Source organism: Lissotriton helveticus, chromosome 9, assembly GCF_964261635.1.
Source record: "Lissotriton helveticus chromosome 9, aLisHel1.1, whole genome shotgun sequence".
NCBI classification, from domain to species: domain Eukaryota; kingdom Metazoa; phylum Chordata; class Amphibia; order Caudata; family Salamandridae; genus Lissotriton; species Lissotriton helveticus.
In genome coordinates, this window is record NC_136070.1 from 1,122,847,219 (window position 1) to 1,122,867,034 (window position 19,816).

Consider the following 19,816-nt stretch of genomic DNA (forward strand, 5'->3'; position numbering starts at 1 on the left):
AACATTAAAGGGATTACTTTACATCGTTTACTGATGCTGCCAGTGGAGCATGACAACAAATTAGAATATCACAAGCTATCTGGAGATGCTTGTTTTGAAGTTTCAAGAGTCTTGAGGAAAATGAAACTTCTTATCATTGACGAAGTAAGCATGGTTTCCAATGTCATGCTTGCCTTTGTGCATTTGAGAATGCAAGAAGTTCTCAAAACAGAGTATGATGTGTTATTTGGTGGCAAACACATCATTGTTTTCGGAGATCTTCTGCAGCTGACACCAGTGAAAGGGCAACCTGTGTTCAAAATGCTCACGCATGAAGATACCAGGAAGTGCTTAGGGAGCATTGGCAACGTCAATATATGGTTAAACTTCAATTATGCTGAACTGCATGAAAATATGCGTCAGGCAAAGGATGAAGTTTACAAGACTATTCTACAAGATGTTAGAATTGGAAAAGTGACCGAGCATGGGAAAGAAGCTTTACATGCACGATTACTGACAAATTTATATCCAGATGAAGATGTTGTGCCTGAGAATATTTTTCAGAAAGTTACTGAGAAAAAATCTGGAATATGTTTGATGCCAACTCTTGCAGAATGTGCCAAATTCAACAACAAAATGTTGCATTTAGAAAAGCAAGAGATTGTGAAACTGGAAGCTATTGACAGAGTAGAGCATATGGGATCAACAATTATTTTGTCTGAGAATCTGAAAACAAAATTGGATTCATTAGAGAAGAGTATATCTAAAACTGCGGGTTTTGAAAAGACTCTGAATGTGTGCTTGAACTGCCGTATAATTTTAAGAAGGAATTTACATGTTGAAAGAGGTCTGGTAAATGGATCAATGGGTAATGTTGTTGATTTTGTGAAATACAGAAATAGAGATGGAATTGAATTTTTAAAAATTAAATTTGATGGCATTGAGGAAGTACAGCTAATTGGTCGTTGTTCTGCTAGATTTTTGCTTGTAAAAGACTTATATGTTCGTCGTAAGCAGTTTCCTGTTTGCTTGGCATATGCGGTGACAATCCATAAATCGCAAGGTTTAAGTGTAGACTGTGCATTGGTGAATATTGGCAGTTCTGTGTTCAAGGAGGGTATGGCATATGTGGCATTGTCACGAGTTAGAACTTTATCGGGATTGTACTTGATTGAGTGTGATGTCACAAACATTTGTGCGGATCTAGATTGTGTTAAGGAATACAATAGGTTAAGAAGAGAGTATGCGCCACATTTGCCTCAGTATCCTTTGTTTGAGAAACGTGTGGTAGGCCGGAAACGAAGAAATGTGACCAATACTGGGGAGGTTGTAGCAAAAAGACGAAAAGTCGATGAACCTGAAATTATAAGCAGAAACAAAAAGGATTCTGTTGAAGATGTTGTTGGTTTTCAATTTGAAAACAGTTCTGGTGTCAACTGCTATGCTAATGTAGTGGTTAATGTTTTGTTTTCTCTAGAAAATGTAAAAGAAGAGATTGTGGTCAATTCTGATCAAAGATTTTGCAGTTTGTTAAATTCTGTGTTAGAGAAATGTAGCACTGATAGAAGAAACATAGAAAGTGTGTCTGAAATTCGAAATCTGTTAGACAGATGTTCAGGCCAAACACAATTCTCTCAAAATAGTCAGCAAGATTGTCAGGAGTTTTTAATGTATATGCTTGATGTATTGCATGATGAAGGTGTAGATGTAGATCACCTGTTTGGGCTTTCTTATCAATGGCAGCATGACTGCAAGAACTGTAGGGTATCAAGTAGTACTAGTGTAGACTCATAAAGATTTATATATTTAACTTTGCCAGACAGTAAATCAGTCTCTTTTAATAAGCTAGTAAAAGCAGCTGATCACAACATGGAGTGTAGCCAACGTAAATCTGAAATGATGTCCACATTATTTATACGAACATATGGCCAGTATGTCATTTTAATGTTCCAACGATGTAGGCCTGATGGAACAAAATTGACAACTTTAATTAAAAATTTTGTGGCTTCACAGTTGTCAATATCAGGAAGGACTTTTGTAACTGTAGCAATTATATATCATGATGGTCCTTCAATAACATCAGGACATTATACAGCTTATTTAAAGTGTAGAAATGGCTGGTCATTCTGCAATGATTCTGTTTTAATTTTCAAAAAAAAATTGCCGTTTGACCTTAAAAACTCTTGCCTGGTGTTTTTAAAACCAAAATTTTAGGGAAAGAATCTCGGGATGTGCTCTGAGGAATTTCAAGAAGTTCTAATGGCTCCTACACGATTTGGCCTTGAGGATAAGTGTAGTACAGAGACATAACTTCTTACCATAACACTGGACGTCATGGAGAAATACGTGCACTTTGAATGAGTTCAGAAAAACTGTTTCTTTTTATAAGCTAATTGAAGCAGCCAATCAAAACATGGAGTAGAGGGAATGTAAGTCTGCAATGCTGTCTACTGTTTTACATTGCTTTGTGATTAAAAGTGATGTAGAGAATTAAATAATTGTAGTAGTCATAGAGGTAGTGTAAGTCTGCTTCATAGTAAGCAGTATCAGTGTGATAGGAAATGTAGAACATGATTGAGCAAGAAGGGGAAGATATTAGTAGTCCAGGATTGTGAAAATGATCTTCAACATTTTAATTGTGAAAGTTGCGGAAATACAACATGACGGGATTGGCTTAAAAGAATTCTAAGAGTTATAAATGGCTCAGACACGATTTGGCCTTGTGGAAACGTGTGGTAGAGAGCGAGAAGTCATTTATTGTATGTAACATGTTTTTGAAAACGATGGAGGTTTTCTTTCAGAAAGTGGCGGGTTGAAAGTAATAACAGCACAACAGAGTGTAAGCTGTTCATAGGACATCCTTGGCCGTCATGGAAAGTAAGTTAACTTTAAGGAGTTCTGAATTCTGATTTGTTATGTTGTATGGGTTTTTTAAACACAATCATTTTGATTGTGGTTTTTTTTCCCCGCTGTTATATGATGAATACCTTCAAGTCACTGTTTTAGTGAAATTTGATACATTCTGAGAACAGCAAAAATAAACCATTTAACATGTATAATTAATTCTGTTCTGTTTGCATTTATGATGTACATGTAGAACTGTGTAGGAGGCATGGAGAAGGTGAGGCTTCTGTAAGTGTCAAAGTTGTTGCATACAGTGCTCATATTCTACGTAGTCTTTTATATTTCATTACTTTCACTGTTTCTGACTGATCTAAAAATTTTTTTTTAAAAAGAACAGTAAGTATAAGGGAAGGAAACAGACAGTTATGTTAAAAGAAAGACAGCTATAGGGAATAAACTAGGGATACTGTTACCCGCAATCCTCTGCTGATGATGTCACTGAGCATGTCATGAATGATGTAATATGTGACATCATCAGCAGTGGATTACGGGTAATAGTATCTCTAGTTTACTCCCCTATAGCTGTCTTTCTTTTAACATAACTGTCTGTTTCCTTCCCTTATACTTACTGTTCTTTTTTAAAAAAAAAAAATTTTGGTTCGCCTCCGGTTCGCGTACCGGGGAGCGAACTGGGAAGCGAACTAAGAGAAATAGAGGTTGGCACAGTTCCAAATATTGTACAAATTTTTTAATAACGGGGAGGTAGTTCTGAAAAGAACTTTTTTTTTTATTGTTTTTGTTGTTTTATATTTTTTTTTATTATTTTTCTGAACATTTTTTTACTTTTTTTGAATTTTTCTGAACAGTTTTATATTTTTTTTTGTTTTTTTTCGGAGGGGGCAACGAAAACGATTCATTGTAAAGGGCTCAACAGGAGCAACAAAACAAAAAAAAGAATTTATTATTTGGGGCGTTTCGTACAAACTTGCATATGATAGTCAATAGCTCTGTTGATCAGAGTGATGCTACTTTCTCCGTAGCAAATGAATCCACTGCAATGTACGCAGACTTGTTTTACTTCACGAAATCTCGTTTGTATTTTTGGCACCATCTCCCTGCCCTCTGGTCCCGTTACTTCCGGTACAACAGATCTTCTGGCCATAATAGGGAGATTATCTAGGTCGTTACGAAACTGTGCAGCACTGTAGTTGTTAGGATGCCACCTAGTCATATGGCGATGCATTGTGTAGTTTCCGAAACTGTATTTTTTGTCGGTCCCTCTGGACAGTCTATCTTGACATATAAGGCAAGTTACGTATCTTGCATTTACTTTTTTCTGACCTTTGGGAATTTAAAAAAATTGCCAAATGAAGTTTTCTTTCCGGTGAGACGTCCTGGGCTCCTCAGGCAAAAAGTGCCACTCTTCGTGCTCTTCCTCCTGTTCCTCTTCTTCCTCTTCTTGCTGAATTATAACTTCAGCAGGTGGTCCACTCTTCCTTGGATGTGGTGGAGGTGGTGGGGAAGCACCAGCTGAAGCTACTAAAGAAGCCATTGCTCACTGGTAACAAAGGGTCTTTCTCCCACAATGATGAAAGTCAGAGTGAGGAAAGAAGGAGGGATTTTCATCATTTGGGAAAAACAATAGTTCTCAACCAATGAAAAGTGTTCATTTTAGATTATATGACCTAGTCTTACATCATTAGGAAACCAAAAGTGAAATGAACCAATGAAAAGTGTTATTACCAAGTCACATGACCTGCTGTGTTTACGTTACGCGCTTTGCAGGGCATCCCGGTTTGCTTCCAGAAACCTGCGCTTTGCGCCTCGGTAAGCGTACCAGTTCGCTAACGTAGCACGTCATATGACGTATCACGCGACAACGCGAAACGTCATGCGGACGGGAGGCGTCACGATGTTGTTTTCTAACGCGGCAGTTGCGGTAAAGGAACGTTTACCGGCTCGCGGTCTATTTCGCGGCATCAAGGTCAGCTAACGGGAAGCTTCCCGATTCGCGAAGCGGGAACGAAGAAAAAAAAATATTTTAAAAAAAAATTATTAATAAACATATAAAATATATTTTTGGATTTAAAGAAGAATACATTTTACAGCTACAGATATTAGCTGTTAAAAAACCAATGAAATTCACTGAAAAAACCATAGGTTATAGACCATATATAGTTAGGAATTAGCATTTACAAAACCTTGAAAATTCACTGAAAAAACCATAGGTTATAGACCATATATAGTTAGGAATTAGCATTTAAAAAACCTTATTTTACTCACACAAAACCATTGAAATTCCATATATAGTTAGTTGCACTAACTATATATCGCGCACCCGCAATCCACTGCTGATGATGTCACATATTACATCATTCATGACATGGTCAGTGACATCACTGATGACATCACTGATGACATCTCAAATGACATCACTGATGACATCACTGATGACATCTCAAATGACATCACTGATGACATCATGACACACCAATACCAGTTACTACATACGCACTCACTGATTCCTACGTCTACACACACATTCACTCATTCACCCATACAATCACTCATACATACAGTCACTCATTATTACAACACTATCATATGCACTCATACACCTAGTCAGTCCTGTGAAGAATCAATCACACTTCGATTTCCTCATCTATAGTTAAACACAGAACACCATACTTTTCACACATATACTAACACATACTTACTCTCTTATACAATCACTGATACAAGTACACATTGATATGCACAGAGTCACACACCTCCCAGCCAGCCACACACACACTCAGTCTTCCATACATCCACTCATTCTTCAATATGTAAAACGTATTTAAACATTACAAAAACACACAGACACTAGATGATGTCATCAGTGATGTCATTTGAGATGTCATCAGTGATGTCATCAGTGATGTCACTGACCATGTCATGAATGATGTAATATGTGACATCATCAGCAGTGGATTGCGGGTGCGCGATATATAGTTAGTGCAACTAACTATATATGGAATTTCAATGGTTTTGTGTGAGTAAAATAAGGTTTTTTAAATGCTAATTCCTAACTATATATGGTCTATAACCTATGGTTTTTTCAGTGAATATATATATATATATATTGTGATCAAGGCCACTTGGACGGGCAAAACGCGTCTTGACTATATGCAAAAATAAATAATGCAGGCACATAAGTAGGTCTACGCCCGTTATTCCGCGTCCAAGCAGAGAGAATATTACGAGTTTTGGTGATATATATATATATATATATTCACTGAAAAAACCATAGGTTATAAACCATATATAGTTAGGAATTAGCATTTAAAAAACCTTGAAAATTCACTGAAAAAACCATAGGTTATAGACCATATATAGTTAGGAATTAGCATTTAATAAACCTTATTTTACTCACACAAAACCAATGAAATTCCATATATAGTTAGTTGTACAAACTATATATCACGCACCCGCAATCCACTGCTGATGATGTCACATATTACATCATTCATGACATGGTCAGTGACATCACTGATGACATCACTGATGACATCTCAAATGACATCACTGATGACATCACTGATGACATCTCAAATGACATCACTGATGACATCACTGATGACATATCAAATGACATCCCTGATGACATCACTGATGACATCTCAAATGACATCACTGATGACATCACTGATGACATCTCATTTGACATTACTGATCACATCACTGATGACATCACTCATGTGATAATACGATGAACCTCTTCAGACTCTAATATAACCTTAGATACACTCAGTGTAAACAGACACTCACAGACTGTCACTCATCCATGGAGTTACTTACACACCTAGTCAGTCATGCAAAGAATCAATCACACCTCCATTTTCACAACTATACAGTTATACACATCTTACTTATTCAAACATATACTAAAACATATTTACTCACTTATACAATCCTGGATACAAGAGCACAATGATCCATACAGCCACTCACACATTCACTGGCTCTTATGCACAGTTATTTATATATGTCAACTCTCACATGTACTGTATTTTACATATGTACTTACTTTGACATGTAGCACTGAGATATCCTCCACTCACCAATACAGTCATGCACACAGTCAACCGCCCATACAGCTGTTTCCACATGCACTTTTGAACCCATACATCTATGCACAGAGTCATACACCTCCCAGCCACCCACACACACACTCAGTCTCCCATACAAATGCTTGGGCAACCAATCAATAACCCATATAGTTACTCATATAGCTACTGATCAACACATGCAGCAGTTTACAGAACAACAGACATAATGATGCACAAATTAAGACAGTTTAGTCACTAACCCATGCACTCAGTGAGACACATTTAACCACTCACTCATACAGTCAGTCATGCACCTACTAAATCCTTCATCCAGACACTTATACATCCACTCATTCTTAAATATGTAAGACATATTTTAACTTTACAGAAAAATACAGTCACTGTATGATGTCATCAATGATGTCATCAGTGATGTCATTTGAGATGTCATCAGTGATGTCATCAGTGATGTCATTTGAGATGTCATCAGTGATGTCATCAGTGATGTCACTGACCATGTCATGAATGATGTAATATGTGACATCATCAGCAGTGGATTGCGGGTGCGTGATATATAGTTAGTACAACTAACTATATATGGAATTTCATTGGTTTTGTGTGAGTAAAATAAGGTTTTTTAAATGCTAATTCCTAACTATATATGGTCTATAACCTATGGTTTTTTCAGTGAATTTTCAAGGTTTTTTAAATGCTAATTCCTAACTATATATGGTTTATAACCTATGGTTTTTTCAGTGAATTTCAATGGTTTTTTAATAGCAAATATCTATAGCTATAAAATGTATTCTTATTTAAATCCAAAAATATATTTTATATGTTTATTAATAATTTTTTTAAAATATTTTTTTTGTTTCGCTCCCGGTCCGCGAACCGGGAAGCTTCCCGTTAGCTCAATTTGATGCCGCGACCCGGTCCGCGAACCGGTAAAAAATCAACTTAGTGACGGTATCGCGTTGCCGCGTAATGCGTCTTATGACGTACTGCGTTAGCGCACCCGGAAGTGCCCCGGGGCGCGGACCGAGGCGCGAAGCTCAGCGACCCGGAAGCTAACCGGGGCGCGTCGCGAAAGCGCGACGTATCGCGTTGCCGCGTAATGCGTCTTGTGACGTACCGCGTTAGCGCACCCGGAAGTGTCCCGGGGCGCGGACCGGGGCGCGAAGCTTAGCGACCCGGAAGCTAACCGGGGCGCGTTCCGCAGCGCGTAACATGAGCGTGAGAGGTCATGTGACTTGTTAATAAAACTTTTCATTGGTTCATTTCAATTTTGGTTTCATAATGATGTAAGGCTAGGTCAGGTGACCTAAAAATAACACTTTTCATTGGTTGAGAAGTATTGTTTTTCCCAAATGATGAAAACCCCTCCTTCTTTCCTCACTCTGACTTTCATCTTGGTGAGAGAAAGACCCTTTTACTTTATAGAGAAATGGCTTCCATTGTTGCTTCAGCTAGTGTTCCCCCACCACCACCCCCACCTCCTCAAGGGAAGAAAGGACCACCTGCTCAACCAATGTTTGAAGAAGAGGAAGATCAAGAAGAGGAGGAAGAGGAGGAAGAGCCTGAGTTTTTGCCAGAGGAGCCCAGGAGGTACAATAGAAAAGAAAACTACATCTGGCAATTTTTTAAATTTCCAGCAGGGCAAAAAAAAGTCAATGCCAGATATGTGTTTTGCCGTATTTGCAACGATCGACTGTCAAGGGGCACTGACAATAAATACAGCTTCGGCAATTATACGATGCACAGGCATATGAGTAGGTGGCACCCAAATAATTATAGTGCTGCCCAGCTTCGTGATGAACAGCAAAATCCCCTGGCAATGGTGAGAACATCTGCTGTCAAAGAAGTATCGGGACCAGAGGCGAGGGAGGTGATCCCGAACATTCAAATGGACATGGGGGAAGTAAAGCAAGTGTGCGTGTGGTGCAGCCAAACACTTTGCTACCGAGAAAGTAGCATTACTCTTATAATGAGAGCTATCAAAAATCATGTTTGGCCGAAACGCCCCAAAAAATAAATTCTTCTTTTTTTCGTTGCTCCTGTTGAGCCCTTCTCAATGAATCATTTTTGTTTCCCCCCTCCCCCCCAAAAAAACAAAAAAATTACAAAATGTTCAGAAAAAACAAAAAAAATATAAAAAATGTTCAGAAAAATAATTAAAAAAATGTAAAACAACAAAAACCAAAAAAAAGTTCTTTTCAGAACTACCTCCCCATTATAAAAAAAATTGGTTGAATTTTTGAAACTCTGCCAATCTCTATTTCTTTTAGTTCGCTTCCAGTTCGCACTCCGGTACGCGAACCAGGAGCGAACCAAAAAATTTTTTTTTTAAAAAGAACAGTAAGTATAAGGGAAGGAAACAGACAGTTATGTTAAAAGAAAGACAGCTACAGGGAGTAAAGAAAACATACTGTTACCCGCAATCCACTTCGGATCATGTCACATATTATATCATTCTTGACATGGTCAGTGACATCATCAGCAGTGGATTGCGAGTAACAGTATCTTTTGTTTACTTCCTATAGCTGTCTTTCTTGTAACATAAATGTCTGTTTCCTATCCTTATACTTACTGTTCTTGTTTTAAAAATTTTTTGAGATCATTCAGAAACAGTAACATTAATAGAGACAGAATGAGTGAATAATAATGAAGAAGTATGAGAAGAGAGGGACTGAGAAAAATACTGGAAGGAGTAGAATAATTAAGTAATAGAGAAAGGAATGAGAGAAGTAGCAAACGCAGGAAAATAAGGATTAAAGAAATGAAGCAGTAGAACTAATAGATGTTAAATGTGATAGATTAAATGATTGATTCAGGATGACGATAAGGTGTGTCCTCTCCAAAATTTTGTTTAAGATGAGGCCTACTTAGGGTTGCATATCAAATTTATGCTTGTTGAAGAATACAGAGGAGATAATACATGTGAAGGCCTACCATTGAAGTAAAACATGTCCACTTCACTCTTGAACAACGGCCAGACCTCTTCTGTGTCCATAGACAGACCTAAAGTTCATCTGCACAATGTCATCCGTAAACTTAGAAAACCCAAGTAATGTAATTGAAAAACGTGGAGTTTCTTTTGCTCATTTCAAAATCACATCACCTGTGTTGCCTTTGCTTAGGTATCTCATAGTGCAGATGTAGTTCAGCATATGAAACAGTACGCAGAAGTGCAGCAGTGTATGCATTAATACATGTGAAGGCCTACAAATGAAGTAAGTCATGTCCACTTATTACATCATTCATGACATAGTCAATGACATCATCAGCAGTGGATTGCGGGTTAAAAGAGTAGAAAACATTTACCTTATAATTCTTGTTAACTTTTTCAAATATTTTTTCATACTTTCAATCTGTAAAAGAGAGAAGAAACATTTCAAAAATATTAAAACATGTATTTAAAAATTTGAAAAGACAAGGGAAAAGGTTCAAGAAGAAACAGTTTTTCAAAAACTTTGAGATTTACAGAAGCCTCTGCTGCTATACGTCCCCTACACAATCCTAAAGATATATATTTTAAACAAACAGTATCTTGATGCTGATGAAGTGAGGCCTATTTTGGAACATGGTGCATCTTTTGCACTGCTGATGTCTCACAATAGTGATGCAATAGCAGCGCAAAAAAGATGTAAAGCCATCATAAAATTGTGTCTAACATTTTAAATGATTCTTTCAGGATACAAATAAGATGTGTCCTTTCAAGAGGTTTCTTTAAGGTGAGGCCTATTCAGTTTTCAAAAAAAATACAGTACCCAGAAGTGCAGCACTGTAAGCATTAACTTTGACACTTACAGAAGCCTCAGTTTCTCCATATCTACCTCACATTTCTAAATGTATATCATAAGTACAAAAAGTAGAACATTAATTATACATGTTAAATGGTTTATTTTTGCTGTTCTCAGAATGTATCAAATTTCACTAAAAACAGTGACTTGAAGGTATTCATCATGTAACAGCGGGGAAAAAAAAACACAATCAAAATGATTGTGTTTAAAAAACCCATACAACATCAGAAATCAAAATTCAGAACTCCTTAAAGTTAACTTACTTTCCATGACGTCCAAGGATGTCCTATGAACAGCTTACACTCTTTTGTGCTGTTATTACTTTCAGCCCGCCACTTTCTGAAAGAAAATCTCCATCGTTTTTAAAAACACGTTACATGCAATAAATGACTTCTTGCTCTCTACCACAATTTTCCACAAGGCCAAATCTGGTCAGAGCCATTTATAACTCTTGGATTTCTTGTAAGCCAATCCCGTCATTTGGCATTTCCGCAACTTTCAGAATTAAAATGTTGAAGATCATTTTCACAATCCTGGAATAGTAATATCTTCCCCTTCTTGCTCAGTCATGTTCTACATTTCCTATGACACTGATACTGCTTACTATGAAGCAGACTTACACTACCTCTATGACTACTACAAATATTTAATTCTCTACATCACTTTTAATCACAAAGCAATGTAAAACAGTAGACAGCATTGCAGACTTACATTCCCTCTACTCCATGTTTTGATTGGCTGCTTCAATTAGCTTATAAAAAAAAACAGTTTTTCTGAACTCATTGAAAGTGCACGTATTTCTCCATGACGTCCAGTCCTATGGTTAGAAGTTATGTCTCTGAACTACACTTATCCTCAAGGCCAAATTGTGTAGGAGCCATTAGAACTTCTTGAAATTCCACAGAGCACATCCCGAGATTATTTCCCTAAAATTTTGGTTTTAAAAACACCAGGTAAGAGTTTTTAAGGTCATACGGCAATTTTTTTTTGAAAATTAAAACAGAATCATTGCAGAATGACCAGCCATTTCTAGACTTTAAATAAGCTGTGTAATGTCCTGATGTTATTGAAGGGCCGTCATGATATATAATTGCTGCAGTTACAAAAGTCCTTCCTGATATTGACAACTGCGAAGCTACAAAATTTTTAATTAAAGTTGTCAATTTTGTTCCATCAGGCCTACATCGTTGGAACATTAAAATGACATACTGGCCATATGTTCGTATAAATAATGTGGACATCATTTCAGATTTACATTGGCTACACTCCATGTTGTGATCAGCTGCTTTTACTAGCTTATTAAAGGAGACTGATTTACTGTCTGGCAAAGTTAAATATATAAATCTTTCTGAGTCTACACTAGTAGTACTTGATACCATACAGTTCTAGCAGTCATGCTGCCATTGATAAGAAAGCCCAAACAGCTGATCTACATCTACACCTTCAGCATGTAATACATCAAGCATATACATTAAAAACTCCTGACAATCTTGCTGAATATTTTGAGAGAATTGTGTTTGGCCTGAACATCTGTCTAACAGATTTCGAATTTCAGACACACTTTCTATGTTTCTTCTATCAGTGCTACATTTCTCTAACACAGAATTTAACAAACTGCAAAATCTTTGATCAGAATTGACCACAATCTCTTCTTTTACATTTTTTAGAGAAAACAAAACATTAACCACTACATTAGCATAGCAGTTGACACCAGAACTGTTTTCAAACTGAAAACCAACAACATCTTCAACAGAATCCTTTTTGTTTCTGCTTGTAATTTTAGGTTCATTGACTTTTTGTCTTTTTGCTACAACCTCCCCAGTATTGTTCTCATTTCTTCGTTTCCGGCCTACCACACGTTTCTCAAACAAAGGATACTGAGGCAAATGTGGCGCATACTCTCTTCTTAACCTATTGTATTCCTTAACACAATCTAGATCCGCACAAATGTTTGTGACATCACACTCAATCAAGTACAATCCCGATAAAGTTCTAACTCGTGACAATGCCACATATGCCATACCCTCCTTGAACACAGAACTGCCAATATTCACCAATGCACTGTCTACACTTAAACCTTGCGATTTATGGATTGTCACCGCATATGCCAAGCAAACAGGAAACTGCTTACGGCGAACATATAAGTCTTTTACAAGCAAAAATCTAGCAGAACAACGAGCAATTAGCTGTACTTCCTCAATGCCATCAAATTTAATTTTTAAAAATTCAATTCCATCTCTATTTCTGTATTTCACAAAATCAACAACATTACCCATTGATCCATTTACCAGACCTCTTTCAACATGTAAATTCCTTCTTAAAATTATACGGCAGTTCAAGCACACATTCAGAGTCTTTTCAAAACCTGCAGTTTTAGATATACTCTTCTCTAATGAATCCAATTTTGTTTTCAGATTCTCAGACAAAATAATTGTTGATCCCATATGCTCTACTCTGTCAATAGCTTCCAGTTTCACAATCTCTTGCTTTTCTAAATGCAACATTTTGTTGTTGAATTTGGCACATTCTGCAAGAGTTGGCATCAAACATATTCCAGATTTTTTCTCAGTAACTTTCTGAAAAATATTCTCAGGCACAACATCTTCATCTGGATATAAATTTGACAGTAATTGTGCATGTAAAGCTTCTTTCCCATGCTCGGTCACTTTTCCAATTCTAACATCTTGTAGAATAGTCTTGTAAACTGCATCCTTCGCCTGACGCATATTTTCATGCAGTTCAGCATAATTGAAGTTTAACCATATATTGACGTTGCCAATGCCGCCTAGGCACTTCCTGGTATCTTCATGCGTGAGCATTTTGAACACAGGTTGCCCTTTCACTGGTGTCAGCTGCAGAAGATCTCCGAAAACAATGATGTGTTTGCCACCAAATAACACATCATACTCTGTTTTGAGAACTTCTTGCATCCTCAAATGCACAAAGGCAAGCATGACATTGGAAACCATGCTTACTTCGTCAATGATAAGAAGTTTCATTTTCCTCAAGATTCTTGAAACTTTAAAACAAGCATCTCCAGATAGCTTGTGATATTGTAATTTGTTGTCATGCTCCACTGGCAGCATCAGTAAACGATGTAAAGTAATCCCTTTAATATTATGTGCTGCCAGTCCAGTTGGAGCAGTGACAACACAAGACAGCGATGACTCTGTCCTTTCCTGCAAATAGCATGAAATTGCTTCTCCACTCACGTACAGTCGGACAGGCTTCAACGACGTACATGAGCACTCTTTCTTATCATGACTTAATCCATGATCAATTTGCATGGTAACTTCGTCATATATTTTCCTCTGCTCAACGTTGAGTTGTCTTTCCAACTCTTCTAAGTTAACCGCATCCTCCTGAGCATGTGCCATGGCTCTTTCCACTTCATTCATGGCAGTGGCAGCTTCATTTTCGATAACAGGTCCTCCTAGTGGATCCTGACTCAATGAAGCAGAACTCTGACTGTCCTGAGAACTGTCTCTGGCAATCTCGGCTGCAATCGTTGCTTCCTGCTCAATTTCCGCATTCAACATTTCTACATATTTGGGAAAAGCAGGACATTCTATGGTCTCCTTGGCGGCATTGAAAGAGTCTTCGTAACAGAGGAAATCTCCAAGCAGTTCCTCTTCTGCATGCCAAGGCTTGAAAAGTTGCAAAAGTGCTAAATAGAAAAACTCCTTTTTTTCAGGAGATTCGCCACTCAATTTTCGATGGTTTACCAAGTGGCATTTTCTTTGCTTGACCAGACATCCCTCACTTCCTATTACAGCATACACTCCTTTCTCAGTATCTTCTTTGATGTTCCTCTTGAATATGTAATTTTGCAGAACCTCATACAGACAAACATTCTCAAGGTGACTGCTTCGATTTGGATAATATGTATCCAACATGTTTGTCTTCAAAATGTCGGTACTGTTTGGCTCCTTTTCCGCCAAATACTCAATTTCCCGCACAGGTTTGAGAACTCGATTACGCGTTGCTGCAAGACCAAGACTCGCCCAAACGATACTCCTGGACTTGGCATAGAGACTTGCTGAAGACAACTGGTCAGAACATTCGTACGCTCCGATTTCTCGATGCGACAACATCTTCAGACTGAAACTGTACAACTTCTTGCTGAGGCTCTTTTCATGGGAAATGTCCTCCCACATATCCTTCAATTCTGTCTTCTCTTTTTTGGTGATGTAAGACGTCACATACCGAGCCACAGCCATACAGTTATCAGCCACAAACTGTATATCCATGTTAGCATTCCACATGGACAAAATCACCGGGTTGTAGTCGTTGATGTACTTGGACTCTTCGTTCCTCTTCAAATTGTAAGTGTTTTTAGGTGATTTCTTCATGACATTGTGTCGCAGCGAAGACATCAAACTGTTTACTCTTCCTTTAGAAATCACCGGTCGTGGAAAGCCGAAACGACATTTAGTGTAGAACTTGTCCTTGTTTCGGAATTTACGACGGCAGTACTTTCCACATCGATAGCTTTGGAAACGCAGAACTTTTTCTCTTAGGCTTTTCTTCTCCTTTGCGTTTGGAACAGCACACGTAGAATACTGTTGGATGAAACTCATCACTGAGTCTTCTGGATCCGTTCCAAATTTAGGTGCATCCTTGATCCACAGCAACATATGTATATGAGGAGCACCTCTTGCTTGGTACTCCTTTCTCCAGAAGAAATCCAACACCTCTCCAAGAGGTGGATTCTTCTTATTCATGATGAAAGACATCATAGCTTCAAATCTATGATTGAAGTACCTACATACATTGACTGGATCCAAAGAGCACAGTTCTCCGGGTGTCTTGAATTCGATGTTATCTACGTTAGCATTTGCCTCTCGTAGAAATTCAAGTAAGTCTTCCCAGCCATACTCGGCACAGCTCAGAGTGAGGAACCATGTGGGAGTACCTAAGTTCCTCAACATACATTTTAAATCACCATGACGACGGTACCAGTACTCATTAGTACCACGCTGACACGCCATGCGATTAATCAGGTGAGAATCCAAAATACTGTCTTGGACATTGACTTTATCCATAAAGTCACTTGCCGAGATGTTTTGCATGTGTATACCACTTTTCAAGATGTGGTTCACTGCATATGACAGTCCAGACAGATCGCTTTCAAACAGGAGATGAAACAAATAAGGAATGCATTGTCAAAACCTAGCATCTCCTGCATACAATCGCAAAGTCCGGTATTCAGAAGCAGGAATTTGATGAGGTCGCTCATCATATCTTCCTCCCTGACCTGTTGGAAAAAGCTGTGGGAAACACCGAGCTTCCAAACTTTCCTCCCAAACACTAATGGGACTCCCTTTGGCTTGTTTCATTTGAAACAACTCAATAGCATTCCCCATGACTTCCTTGGAATGCAAAGGATGAACACTATAATGTTCATATATTTCTTCACTAGTAGAGGGTTCTACTTTCTCAATTTGACCAGCACACAAATCGCTATCCTCTTCCTCACTTACTTCCTCTTCTGCAACATATACATTCTTATAGTATTTATTATTTTTTTTCAAATACAATGTTGCCTTTTTAACTTTCCTAACATCTACTAAATCTTGCCATATTTTCTTATTCTTTGTCGGAACCCCTTTAACTAAGATAACCAGAGGTTCCTCTTCCACTTTTTCTACTCCAATTGTGTTAATGTTTTTCTTCAAATCTAGAGGCAAATAAACAACTCTTCCCTTTAATCCTCTCTGTAAATCTGATGGAGGCAATTTCCCTGTCTTTGGCTCCATTCTTACAATAGCCTGAAAGGGATGGATACTTTGAATCAAAATAGATTCATAAGTATTTAAATCCTTCAATTCAGAAGGAATCTCAACCAATTCCAGATTATTATGAACTGCTCTAGCAGGCATCTGGTTTTGATTTAATTTGCAACAACAATAACTACACACACGTTGATCCAATCCCAAATCAAAACAATTTTCTACCATCAAGTATGTTGCGAAATCCTTCCATTCACTATTATTTTCCCTTTCACTTTTTGCATATAAATCCACTAACTTAGTCTGATTCTTATAATAAGTGCGTCGACAACACACACAAGTGAAATTAGGCCTCTCACTTGATTTCACCTCAAACGTCGCAATTTCCCTCTGGAAATTATCTGTACTGGAAACCTGTACACTATCTTCCACATGACCCTCTTCTTCTTGCTCAATTTCAACATTCTCCTCTTTACTTCCAAAGTAACAAAACTCAATTTCTTCACATATATTCTTCACATCTATTTCAGAACCATGCAAAAGAGCAGCGCATAATTGTTTAAGCATAATTGCTGGACTCTTAGCATAATACAACAAAACTAATTTCCTCACTTTATTATGATGCACTGCTAGCATCCTGAAATGATGAAAAACACTCTGGCATACTCTCCTGGAAAGACAAGCCAGTGAATGACCATGCAAACCTGTCACTTCTCTTACTCTGCAAGGATCTAATTCTTGCAACAACCTTATTTTCTGCTTCAAACTTTTCTTATTAAATGACCGTACAAAATCACAAAGCAAATTGATGGAATCCTGTCGCACACTGCAAATACTACTACACTTCCAGGTGTACACAGGACCCTTAGCACGTCTTCCTAAAACCTCATTACCTAACACCTCTTCTGCCTCTGTTGTCACAAGTTTTTCTTTTTCAACTGGACAACCATCTTTCACTTCATAAGCACGACCACTGGTGTCAACTGCATGCACCAAATCATTATCCTGGAAATAACTCTCCTCATTAAAAAATGCCTCACAGCTTGAACTATGCATCCATTCTCCAGAAAAAACTTCACAAAAATTACTACGATTAACTATTCTCTTCCATCTACTATTTCTTTTGAAATCATAAATTGCCTTGTTTAGCTTCCTAATTCTATTGATTATCAAAATAAATAACTTACGTTTAATTTCAAATGCCTGATCAATAACTTTCTCAACTTTTTTTTTCTCTTTTAAAAAAACAGTTTCTGTTGACCTTTCTTAATATTTTTTAACAAATTGCCAATTATCCTGTTGCGGAACATTCGTTTACGAATCTCCCTAAACTGTTGTTTCCTTCTACTATCATGCACAGAGTTATCTCTTGCTCTAGCAGTAACATTTTTCATTGGCCTTTCCTTTCCATTTGAATTCCTTCTCGTTTTATGGACTGAAACATTTTCTGTAGTAATATTTTTTTTACTACACATATTTCTTATGAAAAATTTTGTGCTCTTACCCGGTGCTTTCTTCGTGACTTGACAAATCTTTTTGTTAGAGGACTGCTGCTTATTTTCTTTCACCTGCTGTCTTTGACGTTTTGCAGCCTTTCTCTGTCTTTCTATTGTTGGCATGGTGAAATCTTGAAATGATCTGCAGTTGAATCTGTGGTAAAATATAATAAAAAATGTTATTAACCATTATTACCAAACAGTAAAACAATAACAGTGATCAAAAACTTAACACACTACTTGACATTTTAAATAGAAGATTTTTTAGTCCTTGCAAATTTACAATACAGAAATAGCAGAAAAGAAATGACATTTATATTTATGTTACCTGTGCTATTTTATATGTGAATCTGATCTAATTTTATGAGCATATTTTAATATTTTATTGAAGACACTACACATAACCTGCTTTTGAAGGTGTCTTTATTTTTAAATTAAACGGTTTACCTTTTTACTTTTTATTAATTATAAATTTTAAAAATAAATGTTTATATTTCCATAGGCTCAAGCAGGTCAGCTTCCCATCCTATGTCATATAATTCGGACAAATCTGCATCCTCATCACGCTCTTCTTCATCCTCAGGATTTAAATCATCCAAGGGATCAACATCCACTGATGTTTCAATTACAAGTTCAATGATGAGGTCAAAATCAACTGATTGCAGATTGTCGCTCATGTTGAGGTTGTCTTTATCTTTAAAGAAAGATAACAACAATGAGATGTTGCAGAGTAAGAGACAAATCTCAGAGATTATAATAGTAAAATTGTTTAACAAGAGTAATATTTTGCAGCTATTATTTAGCCATGTCCATCAATGCTGAGCAGGTGAAGACTATGTCTAAATTTTCAGTGAACAGGACTCATCTCTTCTTAACCTTGGATAAGCCTCACCGACTCTGTGTGTCCTGCACATACTTAAATGTAAAGGGGCAGATTTATGTTAAATGGCACATCCCCAGGCATGCACCAGTTAACGTGCACCACTACTCTGCCACCCATGGTGTGCCGTATTTACAATCAGATAGGAGAAAGCTTCGTCAAAACCCTGCGCCTGCTTTAAGCAGGCATAGGTCTTGACGCAACATTGTGGAGATGGGGCACCCCTGAGCCTTGCTTGAGCTGCATCGCACTTGCGATACAACTCCAGCAATCACTACCTTTACAGCACAGATACGTCACGCATCTGTGCCATTTTTGCCCCATGATGCCCCGCATTCTAAATGCAGCACACCATGGGTGGCGGAACAGCGGCGCAGGATGACTGACACATCCCTGGTGATGCACCAGTCATCATAAATCTATCCCTAAGCTTCTTATCTTGTTACAGATGAACCGCCATATGTAGCATGAAACTATTTTGCATTTCCAAAATAGCGAATTTTAAGGAATAAATAGCGATTCTTTACCATTCCTAATTTGCGATGAGCAAATTGCTAATTGCAAGTTACCCATTCATTTCCATGGGCTAGGAGGCTCATAGGAATGAAGGTGCAATTTGCGATTAGCAATTTGCTCATCACAAATTAGGAATTTTTCCAAGGGTGCAGGGGTGTCTCAAGAACACCCTGCTGCACCCCTGAAAAAGAAATTTGTGGGCATATGGCGCACATAAATTTTAACAACATTCCTTTACCTCAAAAACGATTTTCAATTCATAATTTGAAAACACTGCCCACAGGGAAAATACTTAAAATGTCCTTAAGACACATGAAAGTGTTTTTTTATTGCCTTTCCAGCATGGTTGGGTCACTTTTAACATGGCTATGTAACACAAACATTTAAAATCTAAATTTCCCATGCACAGGTGGGAGCATATTTACAAGCAACTTGCGCCACAGAGAAAGGTCTTACAATAAAATGGGAAAAATAACAT